The following is a 17,323-nucleotide window of genomic DNA, read 5'->3' on the forward strand; positions in this document are numbered from 1 at the left end:
ACTTCAACAGCATCCTTAGAAATAATCTGCCCATTCTTTACACTAACGGCTGATCTTTTCAAGGATCCACCAATGGCTGCGTTTAAACGACCGAGGAACTTAAAGGACATAGTAGTGAGGGCAAAATTAGACACCTGTTGCCAAATGGTGGTTTTAAAACATGTTCCGATACCAGATGTCTGTTGTGCAAAGACAGCACCAACGCGGACAGTTTTAAAAGCCCCATCACGTGTCGCACCTACAATATATTTGGCAACACTTCTTGCCGCATAAACAACGTCATCTATCTCATCAGTTGCAAAGTCTGCTCTAAGCAATACGTTGGTGAAACAGGTGACCTCTGCAGAAGGATCAACAACCACCGCTCTAACATAAAGACCACAAAAGTCAAGGAGCTTATTGGAGAACATTTCAATACAAGTGGCCACAAATGGGAAGATATGACAGTATTGGTTATTGACCATAATCCTCATTGGACAGACGCGGAGAGGAAAAGCAAGGAAAAGTTCTGGATGCACAGACTCAAATCATTCAGACCTGATGGCATGAACAAACAAATGGACTTCACTAAAATGAACGTCTCATAGCCATACATCGCCTGACACCCACATAGTAATTTCATGAAATCTGTCAACTGCGCCTCTTCCATTCATTTATTAGTTTCTTTACTACCTTTTATTTGTAAATCATTTTTTTTCTTAACTTTATTAATTTATTTTCATTTAATTTTATCTCTTTTTAATCAAAAAGTCGAGTCTATATCTTAAGTGCCGTACGAGTTAACAACGGGGGTTCAAATTTTCATTTATTAACTCGGACGTCAATTTTAATGAGCTTATTAACTTAATCAGGCATGAAGTTGGCAGTCGATTGATTACTTTAGAGCGACCGGCGACAGAAGCAATACCTACTTTAATAATGTGAACAAATGTTTATAATGTAGCTGTTTTTATAGTTTCTTAAGTAGTTTAGTAGTAGCTTTAGATATTGTTTTCTTTGTTTTGTACTCATGTAATTTATTTTTTGGTCCTGAAGAAGGGACTGGTTGTCCCGAAAATTTTACAATTTCTATTGTACGTGTCGTTAGCCATTTTTAGTTCTTTATATATATATATATATATATATATATATATATATATATATATATATATATATATATATATATATATATATATATATATATATAATTATGTTTTTGGAAATAAATCATAAAGTTTACAATTTATTATTTGTGAGTGATCTTTTCTGGGATTTAGAGTTATTCTGACAAATAACAGTGGTATTATACAATACAAATTTTAACTTTATGTTTATATTTTAATTGAAATTGAGGAAACAAATAGACATTGCCATGGTATTTGTGGCATATGTATAATTAGGACGTTTTAGGTAAGTGAAACTGAATCACTGTTTTCTGACCTCTCTGCAAACAAAATGGTTATGATTAGTTATAATATTATAATAATACCATCCTTGTGAGATTGACCATTTATTTGCGTTATATTTTCAAACTTAATAAATATGAAGCTTTTTCTATCCATCGTTTCTTGAACATTACTATTAAAAATGCAAAAGGTTACAAATTCAAGTCTTACCACAACGAATCGTGTTCACCCTTATAAAACTTACGCTCCGTTTTTTCTGTCAATCTCTTATTCATGTGTTCGAGTTCTAAATAAATAAATCAAAAACAATTATAAGTTTTATAGATACAATAAGTGGAACACAATCTTAATGAAAACTGTGACAATACAAGTGAGATGTTTTCAAATGATAAAAAACATTAGAGCACGCATTTTTTAAAATTATCTTTGGTTTATTTATATTAATCAAATTACAATGTTCTTTAGGAATCATAAATAATGTCACGTGTTGTACGCGATATCAGATAACGTTGAGTCTGCGAATTGGGTAGTAGACGGTGTTGTGACTGTTTTTCTAATATGTGGATGCTTGCTTTTGCTTTTAATAGTACATATCTAAGTAAAGAAATAACAAACAAAAAGTGAACAATAAATTCGCAATCATTCAACACAAACCACAATGCTGAACTAGTTCGTTGGCAAATTTGTGAACTTTTAAGCTCTGACAAGATGTGACTACTGCAACTCAAAATGCCTCTTATACGAAAGCCGAGAAGGATCATTCGAGATTCGAAATACGAGATTCGAAATACGAGATTCGAGATTCGAAATTCGAGATTCAATATCTAAATTAACCAATCAAATCATGGATCTGAAACCTGTATCCTAGCAACATCAAACTGTTCTAGATAAAAATCATACGTACATGCTCTTATATACAAATAAATGCTATGTTCACTTCTCCGTACCTAACTAAATAATTATTTGTATTTACTTTTACACAGAATATCTAAATAGACTAGTAATAATGCAGTGTGCTTCGCGGATCTGAGTGATTTTGTTTGCCCTGGTGCATTTCCACCTGATGCGTTTGAACCCTAAGGTATTTCACCACCAGTAATAGTTTAAAACCCGGGTTTATTCACCTCTTTTGTGTAAAAATGCGGTTATGGTAGAGAACTTCATAAGCGTAGCTAATTTTTTCTGTAGGGGGTCCTAGGCCAATTTTAAAAATTTTTACAATGTAAATTTAATAAGCTCCAATTTTCCCGAGGAGGGGTTCCAGATCCCCTGACCCCCTCCTTTCTAGATCCCCGCATGAAGATTAGTACATGTATCTAAATAATCTAGCTAAATATAAATAATCTGTCCTGTTTCAATAATAAATATAAGCATTACTTATCGTTTTTATGTATGCATACAGTGATACACTAGTACTATGATTATAAACAAATCATTGAGATAATATCACATCATACGGAATTATTAATAAATACAATTTTTTTTCCTTCTCCTCAGTAAACAACTTATTATGAGTCTTACTTTTGGAATTGTTTTCAATATAGAAGGATACCTACTCTCTACAATTAAAGGTAGGGATGATAGGGTGCCAATTTGTTCACATTGCCGATTTCTTGTGCAGAGAACAGTAAAACCTTTTATTTGATTGTGCATGAATATTTCAAAATTAATTGTTGTACATATATTTTGTTATAATTCATTCATTGATATATCAACAAGAAAGAATAAAAGCGTATGTTTCACAGCCAAGTTAAGTTTCTCTGTAGTTTCCTACCCCCCCCCCCTACCCCCCACCGCACCAAAATTGACAATAATTACATATAAGTCATACAAATGTTTACTTTTTTTTAAGTAAATCTCTAAAGATGTAAATAAGCACTTCAAACAAAGATGTGTGTATTTAAAATACTACTACATTACACTTAGCCAGATAAAATGTAATCAGGATGAAGCTACAAGGGGTGAGTGGTGCAAATTTACCAATTTGTCGCCATACACACAGAACACCAAATAAAGAAACTGTGAGTGGTGTGTGGAATGCATAAAAGATGGCGGCAAATTATCTCAAATAATCAGTGCAAAAACCCACCAATAGGCTGTTATTTGTTACATATCCTGCAAAAACATTGATAAAAAATGTTATCGTCCCATAACATAGCCGATTAAGTTAATGTGTACATATGGTCAACGTACATGTAATTCTAATATACAAGAAGGCGGACGTATCAGGCGGGGATCCAGAAAATTAAATTTCAAAAATGATCGGTTGAATTACATTAAATGCTTTGAAAATTGTTTTAAACTATCGCACGGGTCAAAATGCGTGATAGAAGCTATGTACAGTGTAATTGGAAACTTTCATTTTATATCAATATGTAGAGTATTACCTATTGAGATGAGACAGATGAGAGTATAGCACAACTGCCACAAGCAATACATGTCCTTTACCGGCACCACCTCCCTCCCCTTAAAAAAATGAAACAATTGCCGTTTTATTTGCTAAAATGTGTGTGGTTCAAGATTTTTCTAAAGGACATACCCGATTAGAATTGAAAAAGAGTCGTACGATTAAAACTAATTTTGTCAAAATTTTTAGATTCATTTGGTTATATTTTGGTCCATTTGGGTAAATATATGCACCAGCGCAGCTCTAATTTATATATAATCAGGCCATAAATTCAAAATATTTTCAAAAATTAATAGCTTTAAATCCAGTGGATGAAAGAAAAGGAAAGCAAGTCGAACTCGATGAGTGCTAATACCTGTGTTGAATGAATGGTACAGTAGGATATGCGCAAAAAAGTCCCGTCTACTCTTTCCTACCCTGTAATTATTGGAATATAAGAGTCAAATTAAAAATCAAGTACGGATATGTACCTGTTTATCAAAAGTAAAACTACTCATAATTTATCTACAGTGCATCGTTATGGAGCTTTTATATTATATTATTAAGTTTTATATTAATTTGCCGAGCCAAATAAAAAAAACAACCTGGAAAACGAAGAGAAAACAAAGCGGGGACAGAATAACTGACAAATTAATTAGGACTATATAGCCCCCCCCCCCCCTCTTGAAATGTATATACTGAAAACAGATTATTGGCGTACAACATCCGCACACAATTTAAAGAAAATTTCATGTTTTTTTTATCATTTTCGCTAGCTAATGTAAGACATCACAAATACCCCAAACCCCCTCACGGAAAAGGAAATGCTAGGTGATGAGAGAGAGAGAGAGAGAGAGAGAGAGAGAGAGAGAGAGAGAGTCGATGTAAATCACAGGTGCGCTAACACCGTAAAAATTAAAGCTTGCTAGTTGGTCTGCCCTACCCTAGCTACCTCCTCTCTTTTCTCGTTTTAGAGTCTTAATTATTGTCTATATATTCTTGTATCAAATCAAATCAATTTCAAATTCTAAATCAAACTGAATTTGACACTACAAAACTCTCTCTGTGTCTGTCTGTCTGTCTGTCTGTCTGTCTGTCTGTCTGTCTCTCTCTCTCTCTCTCTCTCTCATATCGACAATGGCATTGTCATACCCTACAATATACTATTATCTGGATTTTTGTCTTTGCGGTTGTAAATCATTATATCTTCTATGGTTTAAAACTTTATCATAACCTATATTTTGACATGTCGATTATTTCATTGAGTTTCGTTTCATAGCTAAAACATTTAGATTAAACAGATCTTTCTTCGCGAGCCGATTTTTACACAGTTGGGGCGAATACACTTCGGGTTAAAATTGTTCGGGGGGAATACATACAGGGCAAACAAAACCACTTAGATTCGCAAAGCCAACAGTGTTATTTCTAATTTAATTGTTTATACTGTGTGGGGTTAATTCATCAATGTTAATTTAACCATTTTATAACCACTATATAAGAGCTATTAAGACATTTATTTGTAGGAAAGAGCATGTACGAATGATCTTTATTTAGAACAGTTTGATGTTGCTAGGATACAGGTTTCAGATCCATGATTTGATTGGTTAATTTAGATATTGAATCTCGAATTTCGAATCTGGAATCTCGTATTTCGAATCTCGTATTTCGAATCTCGAATGTCGAATGATCCTTCTCGGTTTTCGTACTCTTAACTACATATCATTTTTTTTTTAACTTGAATATGATTATTTTGAAAAATCTCAATCCCTCCTGGAGTGTTATCACACGGGTCTTAAATACACGAGTGTGTGTATTGTATTTCATTAAATAAAATGCGTTTGAATGACAGTCTAAAGATTTTTGAGCGAGCTTTGTAAAGAGTTGCTGAATTGTCATCGAAATGAGTACGACAATTTATTTTGCATTTTATTATTTAAAACATTACAACCTCGGACGATCGAGTCGGTTGGGTTTTTATTTAAATAGTTACAATTTGCAACACTTACCATCTTTACTCCTTTTCAAGGTGTTATTCTCCCAACCAAGATCTTTAAATATAAAGCCATATGAAAAATTAACATGCACAATATAAAAAAAATGAAATAAGAAACCTGATGTGTGGTTATTTATTGACATATCTTTTAGATGAAAGCATACATATGGGTTTATCCCTTCACCTATTTTTAGAATCGGTAGGGCAACAAAGTAGTGCCATTGAAATTAAAAGTTCCTTTATTAACAGACTACATACAAAAATTATGAAGCTATGTATTATTATGAACATCATACTTTTAAGTGATGCTTATTTTTTCATGTAAGTAATTTAAGCAAAATGTGATTTAACCTGAAAGTGTATGGAATTATTTTGTGTTATGTGTTGCTTCACTGAAAGGCAGGAGTTTACCACTTTCACTTTCTTTTTCAGGGGTTGACGTAAACAGACGGATTGTGCGGGAAAACGAATCTGACATCAAACCACGAAACTCGGACCGGAGATGGACAACTTGTGTAGCTTCAGTTTGAGGGATCAATCGTTGCTGAACGAAAATTAGGGAGAATTCTGTGTGACATTTTTAAACACTACCAGCTATGGAAAATGTGTTAGTAGACAATACCCATATTGAGTAAGTAGCAAAAATATCTGATTTTTTTATTTTTTTATTTTTTTATCTGAAATATAAAATTCAACGGTGTGTGTTTTTATTTTATCCATTTCTTGTTCATCTTCTTCATCAATATGGATGCTTTTGTGGCTAAATACTCTAAGAAATTACATGAAAAAAGCTATGTTGCTGCCAATCTCCAGTGTAGACTGTGGCATTATGGCCAGAGGTCAAAGTCATATGGTCAGATAAAACTTAAACTTCCGAACCTGGAATGGCATAGTTATTCCCCCGCTAAATTTCTTTAATTATTAAACTCAGATTTATCCCCCCTCCATCTCTTGATTGTTCACATTTATGCCACAACCCGTTATGTATAAACCCAGATCATCTCTCACTTGAACCAAATGGAGTTAATATGCAGCGTGTCAATTGTATGTCTGAAGGTGTGTGCAGACGGCATGTGAATCATCCCCCTTGTCTCATAAATCTCCATTTAAATGAGTAATGGTATGTATATCATAGATTTAATTCACTTTAAATTTATGAATTGTGTAATTTTATAAAGATATAAAAATAAAAATATGCAGAGCACTGGAGGCCCATCTCCAACCCCTCCCCCAGTGGTCTACAATTTTTTTTCTTCTTTACAAATTTTATGTTTAAAAATATTGCGCATAATTTTTATTGCATACTCATTGTAAATCAGTTTTTATTTTTTAAACGCAAGAGTTTAAAAAGTGATATCAATTCATTTTTCACCAATGACTGCAACCAGGTTGATCGGGATCGGGATTCTCTAAATTTTCACACCTTTGTTTTGCCAGACCAGAGAGTGACAGTTTTAGCTGATTCTTTCGGTAGTCAGTCTTTACAGACCGATTTAGTTTTTATTTGACATACTGTATCGCATTTCTACATCGAACCTATGCTCGCTTCCTTTTCTGAATCAGCGATTTTGCATGCGTTATGCTATACACTGACATTTGTTTTATTCTTTGCAGAGCTTTCAGTGATTGAGACTGAGCACCAAGGGGAGCACCTAGGGAAGCAAGGGTTGTACACACAGCCATGTCTATTCCATTGTTGGCTCGTAACAGACCTGAGAAAGCACAGGATTTTGCATTTCTACTGTAAGTTTTGTTTTTTGGAAGACTGACAGATATGGTTCGATTGACTGACTCGCACTTGTTTGTAGTTGTGTTCAGTTTCATTTCGTTTAAGGCAGAGATCGATAGAACCATTCCGAGTAATGATTTAAGACTAACCTTGTCTTTTTGATTTAACTTTTGGTCACCTGGTTCTAGATTATGTGTCCGTAGACCAACAGATTTGTGCCACCAGCTAGTTTTCTTACCACCCTTACAGAGAGTTACACTTACACTCCATCTGCAACCTTCACCGCAACCCCCACTGTAGCACTTGATGACCCTGTCTACGATTCTAGGTAGGCATTTTGAATTTTTTTTCAAGTCACCGTTATGTTTTTTCAAAAAATGCCTGATAAATGCCATGGCATCGTTCTTTGATGTCATTGGCAAACATTATCTACAAATGAGTTTTAGTGTGTGCAGGAAACATTTTGGGACTGAATTCGGCTTTAACACCTTGACGATACAGACTTTGCCGCTATGAATCCTATCATCTTGTCGGCTAGTTTTCCACAGGGGGGACAGATTGTTTCGAAGGGCGGTTTCTAACACCGCACAACTGGTGGCATCACCATCAGTGGTCACATATTTAACCAGTAGATCATGTTTAGCCAGTTTTTCCCCAATGTTGTATCCCGTCTCCCTCTCGGAGAATGGTTCGGCAGGATTTTTATTTGCTGTACAACCGACATGCCCATTATTTGGGCAGCGAACATCATACCTAATTGGGTCTGGTAGAGACCCGTTTGTATACCTAGATTCATTTCTGCAGCTTTCCTGCCACAGTGCTCAGATGGAACCTCATGATGCAATTTATATGGCTTCGAAATAAAATTGCAACTCTTGCACCCGAATGTCCATGACCAGCCTAGTCCCCGCTTATTTTCGGATTTTATCTCAAAATAAGCAAGTTGGCATTTACACCTGGCATGTGATACATACAGGTCGTTTATCATGACAATGATCAGACCCTTGTCTACAACCCTCATTTCCCGGCTGTCGGGTCTGGTGACTCTTGAATAAGGGTTGGGATCACTTGGGCGGGGGCGCAAAACATTAACATTACTGAGACTTTTTTCAGCGCCTGACAAAGTGTACGACTTACTGTCAGGTGATGCTTTAGTAATCAAGTTAAATTGATTAGCTGTTAACCGTGGTAACCAAACAGATTGTTTAGAGTGGCCGTGACCCGTTCTCCCCTTTCTAATATTATAGACAAACTTGTGCTTTTTTCTCTCACCTCTCATTTTCTATGCATACACAGGTTCAAATAACCTTGTTCCGATGACATCACATTTCAATATGGCTGCCTATGCTGTCTATGACATCATGACGTTGGGTTTTAGCGTATAAATGTAGTTAGGTTAGACTGATAGGTTTACACATTGAAAGTTTAATAACTCCATTTCTAACATACCAAACTTCACATGTAGCACCTTTTTAGAAACGACATACATGTATTCTCTTCTTTCTTGCAATTCCTTATCCGTGGTGTTTGTGATGCAATTTTTCTTGATTTGAGTAAAAATGTATCCAGAAATGAGAAAAATTGTGTATTTAATATACTGATTTTTTAATGTAAATTAACAGTTTACTCTCAATATTTTGATATATATTCTTAAATCTAGTTCTAAGAAGCAATTTAAACTAAAAAATCATGGTATAACGTAATATGTATGTGTGTTTATGTCAATCAGAATACATGTCTGAGAACAGCTGTATTTACATGTAATGAGGGGAGGTACATGTAATTTGTATAAGTCTCTAAAGCTTTTACTATTTATCGGAATTTCACGAAACTCGGTAGTATGGATGTGAGTGATGTATAATAGATAATGATATGTTGAAAAACCATTAGATTAATAAATGGGTTTACATATTGGGTTCATCCCTTCAACTATTTTTTGAATCGGTAGGACAACAAAGTAGTGCCATAAAAATGAAAAGTTCCATTATTAGCAGACTACATACAAAAATTATGTAGCTATGAATTATTATGAACATCATGTGAGGATCATTTTTCCTGTAAGTAAATTAAGCAAAATGTGATTTAACCTGAAAGTGTATGGAATTATTTTGTGTTATGTGTTGCTTCACTGAAAGGCAGGAGTTTACCACTTTCACTTTCTTTTTCAGGGTTTGACGTAAACAGTCGGATTTTGCGGGAAAACGAATCTGACATCAAACCACGAAACTCGGACCGGAGATGGACAACTTGTGTAGCTTTAGTTTGAGGGATCACTCGTTGCAGAACGAAAATTAGGGAGAATTCTGTGTGACATTTTGTTAACATTACAGGCTATGGAAAATGTATAAGTTGACTATACCCATATATATATATATATATATATATATATATATATATATATATATATATATATATATATATATATATATATATATATATATATATAATATAAAACTTTTAAAACACTGTTTCAAAATATTTCGACCGTGTTACCGGTCATCATCAGTCGGTGTCAATTGTCTATAGCAACACATCGTAGGACATATACTATGACGTCACAATATGAATACAGTCTGGCAAGTGACGTCATACAACAATATTGCGCCAAAAACATATGAAATATATATATATATATATATATATATATATATATATATATATATATATATATATATATATATATATATATATATATATATATATATATATATATAAGTTTGTATAGTTGACTATTCTGGACTATTTAGAATTTGGTAGATTGATATTTTAGTTTAAAAACATGTACACACACTACTGAATTCAAAATCCAATGATATTCCCAAAAATGGACTGACATTGTCTGACATCTACTGTATAACCACTGTACCCTACTGTAAATCCACTGTACACCCACTGTACAGAGCTACTGTACCACCCTGTATCCCACTGTACCCCACTGTACAGAGCCACTGTACTCCACTGCACAGCACAGTACCTACCCACTGGCCAGCACTGTACCTCACTGTACACCACTGTACGGGGCACTGACCAGCACTGTACCCCACTGTACACCACTGTACAGGGTACTGACAAATACTGTACACCACTGTAACCCACTGTACCTAGTATGTTTTATAAGTTATTATGTTTAAACAGTGAATTGATTATTTACTTTATTTGAGACCAAAATCTGGATTTGCTGTGATTCTTTCCTATTGCTTACAAGAGAGAAAACGGGCTTCTATTTCTTTAAGTTCATATATAATTACATGCGCGGTCAGAATTCTTTCCAAGGAAAGGGCAGGGATACTTGTTTGCTGGGGGAGCTTAGACATATTTTGGATAGTTGTACTATGTAAGTTTTAAAAAAAATTATCCTCTGACCCCCTCCCCCCCCCAATCCTCCAATCCACGCATGTATTTTTCTGAAAACTTGGAATCCAATTATCATACAAAATATAGCAACTTATTCAATAAAAAGGGGAAAATATTTTTATATATTTCAAAATCAATGTTTTAGTAACTAAATATCTAGTTGATTTTTTTTACAATGAATTTCATTTAATCAATATTGTCCAACATATATTAAGAGAATTTAAAACTATGAATTACAATTTATAGATAGTTTTAAATTATCTGAATTTTAAAACTTTAATGTAACATATATGTGGAGGAGGGACAACTTTTTTAACGATAAAAAAATTCCACCATATTGCTCAATATACTGATTTTTTTTTTTCAAAAGAGAGAAGATAACTGGTCTGGACTTTAAAATGTCTTTGAAGTTTTACTTCACAGGAAGATCAGCGAGTCAGTATCTGTGTATAGTATACATACTTTCAGTAGATCAAAAGGTGTAAATGTCCCAATATTCAACCTTGTAAATTTTCAGTCTGACACCTTGTTCAAGATATTATGTAATTCCTTTATAAGGGTATTTGTGGTCTTTAGATTATTAAATCCATTTGAAATATATTTTTTAAAAACATAACATGTATAATTAAACGAAATACTCTTTATATTAATCATTTTAGATGCTTTTTTTTAGTATTTAACTCAAGTCGGATATTAAACATGTTAAACATTTATAAATCCCCACCCCCAACCCCCCCCCCCCCCCCCCACCAGTCGCTGATATCAACATAAGTATTGTGTTAAATTAAAAATGAAATATGGTGATAACGAACAGTGTTCAAATAATATTTCACCCTATTACGGTACTTTTAATTATATACTTTTGAATTTGAACACTGTTCATTATCAACACATGTAATACATCTACATGTATCTGCTCTTGCACAGCTAAGAATGTTGCCATTATATACATGTAGTAACAGTTTTAATAAGAAAAAATATACCCCCTCCTTCCCTCCCTCCCTCCCTCCTCTCTCTCTCTCTCTATCTCTCTCTCTCTCTCTATCCCTCATGTTGTAGCTATTCTCCTCCAAAGTCAGAAAGGTATACATAAGCCCCCCCCCCCCCCCCCGCGCAATATTTTTGCTGCATCACAATTTAATTTTAGCATCTCTTCAATTATAAGCGACACCTTAATTAATAGGCAAACATGTTTATTTTCTCTTTTCGTAATAAGTGAATTGTGTGAAGGTCGGATGAATGAGATAAACAGTTTTATTATTCAGTAAATACGCAATTTATTTTTGAATCATGTTAAATGTATATGACCTAATAAATTTCACGACGATGAATGAGCATGCAGCCGAAAACATGCATACAAAATTTTCTTTTTTAAAACAAACTTATGAGCTATTAAAGCTGTATTTATTGATTACACACTCAATTGGAACTTGTTACACGAAAACGTCACTCCATGGAAAACGAACTCCATTAGTTGTCAGCGTATAATGGCTGCCATTACATTCAAGTGAATATTTTTACTGATCGTATGGTTTTCTTACACAATTATATTTGTTAAAATTCACGTCTTAAACAATGTCAAGTGCTAAACACAATGAGTTAAATCTTTAAAGCAGAATTAGTTTACTGAATTTTTTCAATTGTGCTTTACACACGTGCTCGGACGACATTTCCATATAAAATCGCTTCGTATGGTCAAAACAAAAAGATATTCAAACTATGACGAATTCTGACTAATTATTTATATCTTGTGTAATATTTGCTTCCAGTGTATAGTGATTAGCAGCGTTCACGATCGCAGGTAGACTTCCAGCCTCGGAGGCTTTCACACCTCTAGAAATTAAGCCCCGCCCTCACCTGAGATTTACCACCCGGTAAAAAAGTTTGGCCGTTAAACGATCTTTCGTTTTTTCTTCTGTTTTTTTTCTTCATTTACTGAAACCAGTATATTGTATCATAGCAAACATTTTAAATCTTCTAAAAAACTCTCAAACAAACTCAAACTCTCTCTCTCTCTCTCTCTCTCTCTCTCTCTCTCTCTCTCTCTCATTATACAAAAAAGTGTGTAGCGTAGGGCATTTTATATATCTTATTTCTTAAACATTTAAAAGTAAATTATATATTAAGAAAACTGTACAGATATGCATGTTACAACATGTTACAACCTTCCTTGATTTAAATTCTTCCTTTTATTTATCGCTGAAATTAATGATAAAGTTAATTGCCGCTTAATATGTCATTGATTATGTTTAAAATTCATAATGTATTCTGTAGTAGGTGTTATTTTGTAAAATTAAAACCCGACATTTGCAATGTATATTTGAATATTTTAATAAAAAGAAATCAATTAACAAATGAGCTAGAAACTCGCACGCTATCTTCAAAATGTACCTGTGTAGTCATGCGGGATGTCATGATATTTGGACATGTGTACAAAAAAATAAGCATGGATATATTTTGTGGATTCTGTGTTTAATTGACTGTTTTTAGTGGCTAAAACACAGCTTATGAGACACAGAGAATTAACAACCCGATCATTTAAACGTAGGCTTGTCATATATCACCAATAAGAAATGATTATGTTACTTTGCTGGTGGGGGGGGGGGGGGGGGGGTATTTTCGAATGACTGGCAGAATGAACATAATTACATGTAATTTTTTTAATAATCAGATTCAACATGTAAAATTCAATACTTTCACCTTATAGCTACAGTCATTTCATGCATATCTTTTACAATTTAACGCTATGCTATGGTATGCGATTTTAATGATATGCTATGAGATGTGTATGCTATGCTATGAGATTTGTATGCTATGCTACGAGAAATTCGAATGAAGGGCTTAATAATATGGTATGCTATGGTATGCTATGAGATTTGAACAAACACGCCTCCATACACAAAAGAGTTCCACACATTTCGAAGTAAAATAACAAGAAGCCAAAGTTTACCACAAACCTATCATGTAAACATTTATTTTTTTCAAATAAAAACATTTAAAACCGAGTTAAAATAATGTTGTATGCTATGCTATGGTATAATATGACGAATGCGATTCTATGAGATTGTATGCTATGCTATGAGATTCCAATGCTATGCTATGAGATTTCAATGCTATGCTATGAGATTTCAGTGCTATGCTATGCTATGGTGTATGTTGTAAAAGATATGCTTGAACTGACTGTAGTGAAATTATCATAATTTTATGATCGTAACATTCAATAACAATAGACATTTATTAATAAAGAAAACGTATTAAAAATTTAACTACCTGTTGCATTCTTCTGTCAAGTTATCTGTTTACATAATGATAATGCTATATATACATCATTATAAAAATAAATATCGAAGAAACAAAATATACTGAAGATTTAAAAATCTTATTTTTTTCTCAAACTTATAGTACAGTGCCGTTCAGTGGGGTACAGTGATGGTCAGTGCCCGGTACAGTGGTGTTCAGTAGGGTACAGTGCTGGTCAGTGCCCTGTACAGTGGCGTACAGTGGGGTACAGTGGAAGTCAGTAGGACTGTACAGTGCTGTTCAGTAGAAATGTACAGTGGGGTACAGTGGAAGTCAGTGAAATGTACAGTGAGGTACAGTCAATGTACAGTGGATGTCAGACAATGTCAGTCAATATTTGGGAATATCAGTGGATTTTGAATCCAGTAGTGACAGTTTATGAACAATCTTATTCGACTTTTGTACGAAGACATCAAACTGTGCACAGTTACCTACTTACAGGAACATTGTGATATGTAATATCTATTCAATAGGTTGTAAAGGACACTCTTATGTTTGGACTGTTAGTGTAAGTAACATTTTTGTATTTATATAATTATATTTCTGGAAATAAATCATAACGTTTACAGTTTTCTGGGGATTTAGGGCTATTCTGACCAATAATAGTGGTATAGTAAAATACAAATTTAATTTAAATTGAAAACTGGGGTAAGAAATAGACAGTGCCACGGGATTTGTGGCATGTTTAACTACGGCTTTTAAGATATGTGAAACTGCGCGGCTATGTTAAGGCTGTCCGATTAATTTCACATCGATATGTAGAAAGTCACTTGTCTGTACTTCATAAGATATGACGTCATAGTTAACTTTGACGTCACGATCTGCATTCCTTTCGATCGTTCTTAGGGAATGTATCGTAACGTAATAAGTGATATTCATTGTGCATAATAAAACCGCTTCATTCCTTTACATATACACTGTTGTAAATGCTAGTGATACTAAATTCAATATCACTGATATGGAGTATAAAAAAATCAACAGTTTCAAAGCTTCGTAATAGGTAAATAACTATTTATAAACTAATGGTTTTGAGACTCCCCCTGCTACGTGTAATCTAATGAATGGTGATATGTATGTGTATATAAAATCGGCTTGGCACAAGTGAAAGATGAAAACAATCTTAGTATATTTTACGTGAAATCGGGTGAGAAAATAAGTACCACTGTGAATCTTGCTGGGGGAAACCTACCGATTGACCCGATTTTGTGTAAATCGAGCCTAAAAGGTAAAAATGTGCCTAATTTCGATGGCAGTGTGAAATGTTTTGACAATATTTCAAATAAACGAAATATTTATATGACCCCCCAGCAAGAACTGCAAAATACATTACTTATCGAAGGATTTTTTATAAAAATATTTTTAATTTAATGTCATATTCACTTGTGCCGATGCGATTTTTATAGATTATTTACCGTGTTAGAATACACCCGTCACGTGCTTAAGAAAAATATATGACGTCACAAAAATACATCAAATATAGTGTTGGATGCCACTATTAACTTATGTAATAAAAGTTTAAAGAAACTCACTCGGTTAAAGCATTTTTCGATAATTAAAATACTATCATTTTTCGATATACCGTCAATCTGGAAATTTTTACCGTAGATAAATTTTTAGCTAATTTGCGCGTCTTCTGCATTCGCCAAAAAATTTTTCCTAAAAATTAATCAACAACAAAAAAAAAGCTATAAAAATTTTGCCGAAGGCTGGTCTCTTCTCCTTACTATATGAACAGGTGTCCGTCAGTAGTGGTCATTTAAAAAACCTGTTTATATAACCAGGTAATTACCCCCAAGCTATAACCAGCGTGTGGAGAAGGAATTCACTCAAAATCGGTATCTTCGGTTGACTGGTAGCCTTATGTCTATCTTAATTAAGTGTACATGTATACTGATGACACTGCATGCATGCGTGATTTATTCATAGATATGACATGTACTGGCGTTACGCAGAATGTAGCGTTATTTTTTTACCCCATTCACAGTGTACCGGCGGGACACCAAAATTCACAGAATTCGAAAATTTGTACAGTATTTTGAATTTCTCGCTGAATGCCGCCATTTTCTTCTCACATCGCTCGCTTGACACAGAAAAAACATCACCTGTGTTTGACACGTGACCCTCCGATACTTGTGTGGTGTACACAAACCGTCGCATGTGAAGGCGTGAACTGCTAATTGGGATAATTATCTCGCTATAATTCCGTATCAAGATACCCCTTTAGGTAGTTTTGTTGCATTTGCTGCTATTATTGTTTATATCGGTAATTTGAACGAGATATAAATTGCAGACATCAACTCTCGCATGATACTATATAAAGTTGGTAAACATATATGCGATTCGTGAAAAAATAAGAGGCGGCGGTAATATACGATGTCCGAAGGTTAGCTAAGATTGCTCATGTCAGTATATTGACATTTACTTGAGTGCTTTTTATTTCTAGCGCCGATGACAATTCGCAAAAATTTAAAACGTAAAAATTAATCTATAGCTATATGACTCGAATTCGCAAAAATAAATCGACGTAAAAATTTCCAGATTTACGGTATATTTAGCTTCGGACAGCCTTAACATAGCCGCGTGATTACTATTTTCTGACCTGTTTAAAAACAAATTGGTTAAGAATAGTTCTAATAATACCATCTTCGTGAGATTGACCATTTAATTGTGTGATATTTCTAAATTCAATAAATATAAAGCTTATTTCTATCTATCGTGTCGTGAATATTAATTTAAAAATGCAACAGGCTACAAATTTAAGTCTTAAAACAACAAATCGTTTTCACTCTTAAAAAACTTACGCTCTGTTTTTTCTGTCATTTTCTTGTTCATGTGTTCGAGTTCTAAATGAATAAAGCAAAAAAAATTATAAGTTTTATAGATACAACAAGTGACCTAAAATTTTAATGAAAACTGAGAATACAACTGAGACGTTTTCAAATGATAATAAACATTTAAAAATCATCTTTGGTTTATTCATATTATTTAAATGACAATATTCTTTAGGAATCAATTATAATGTCACGTGTTGTACGCGATATCAAATAACGTTGAGTCTGCGAATTGGGTAATAGACAGTGTTGTGACTGTTTTTCTAATATGTGGATGCTTGCTATTGCTTTTAATAGTACATATCTAAGTAAAGAAATAACAAACAAAAAGTAAACAATAAATTC

General features: G+C 33.7%; 1 protein-coding gene and 1 long non-coding RNA gene across 6 annotated transcripts in view; one reads left to right on the top strand and one right to left on the bottom strand.

The window, feature by feature from the left end:
- The window catches only part of LOC105323696 (uncharacterized), a 168,328-nt gene that overhangs the window by 109,912 nt on the left and 41,093 nt on the right, over window positions 1–17,323 (bottom strand). The window lies entirely within an intron of this gene.
- LOC136271697 (uncharacterized) lies at window positions 7,246–9,848 on the top strand. Its single transcript, XR_010709636.1, has 3 exons — window positions 7,246–7,507; window positions 7,682–7,821; window positions 9,662–9,848. It is a non-coding gene; the product is annotated as an uncharacterized lncRNA (long non-coding RNA).

The sequence above is a fragment of the Magallana gigas genome, chromosome 9 (assembly GCF_963853765.1).
Source record: "Magallana gigas chromosome 9, xbMagGiga1.1, whole genome shotgun sequence".
NCBI classification, from domain to species: domain Eukaryota; kingdom Metazoa; phylum Mollusca; class Bivalvia; order Ostreida; family Ostreidae; genus Magallana; species Magallana gigas.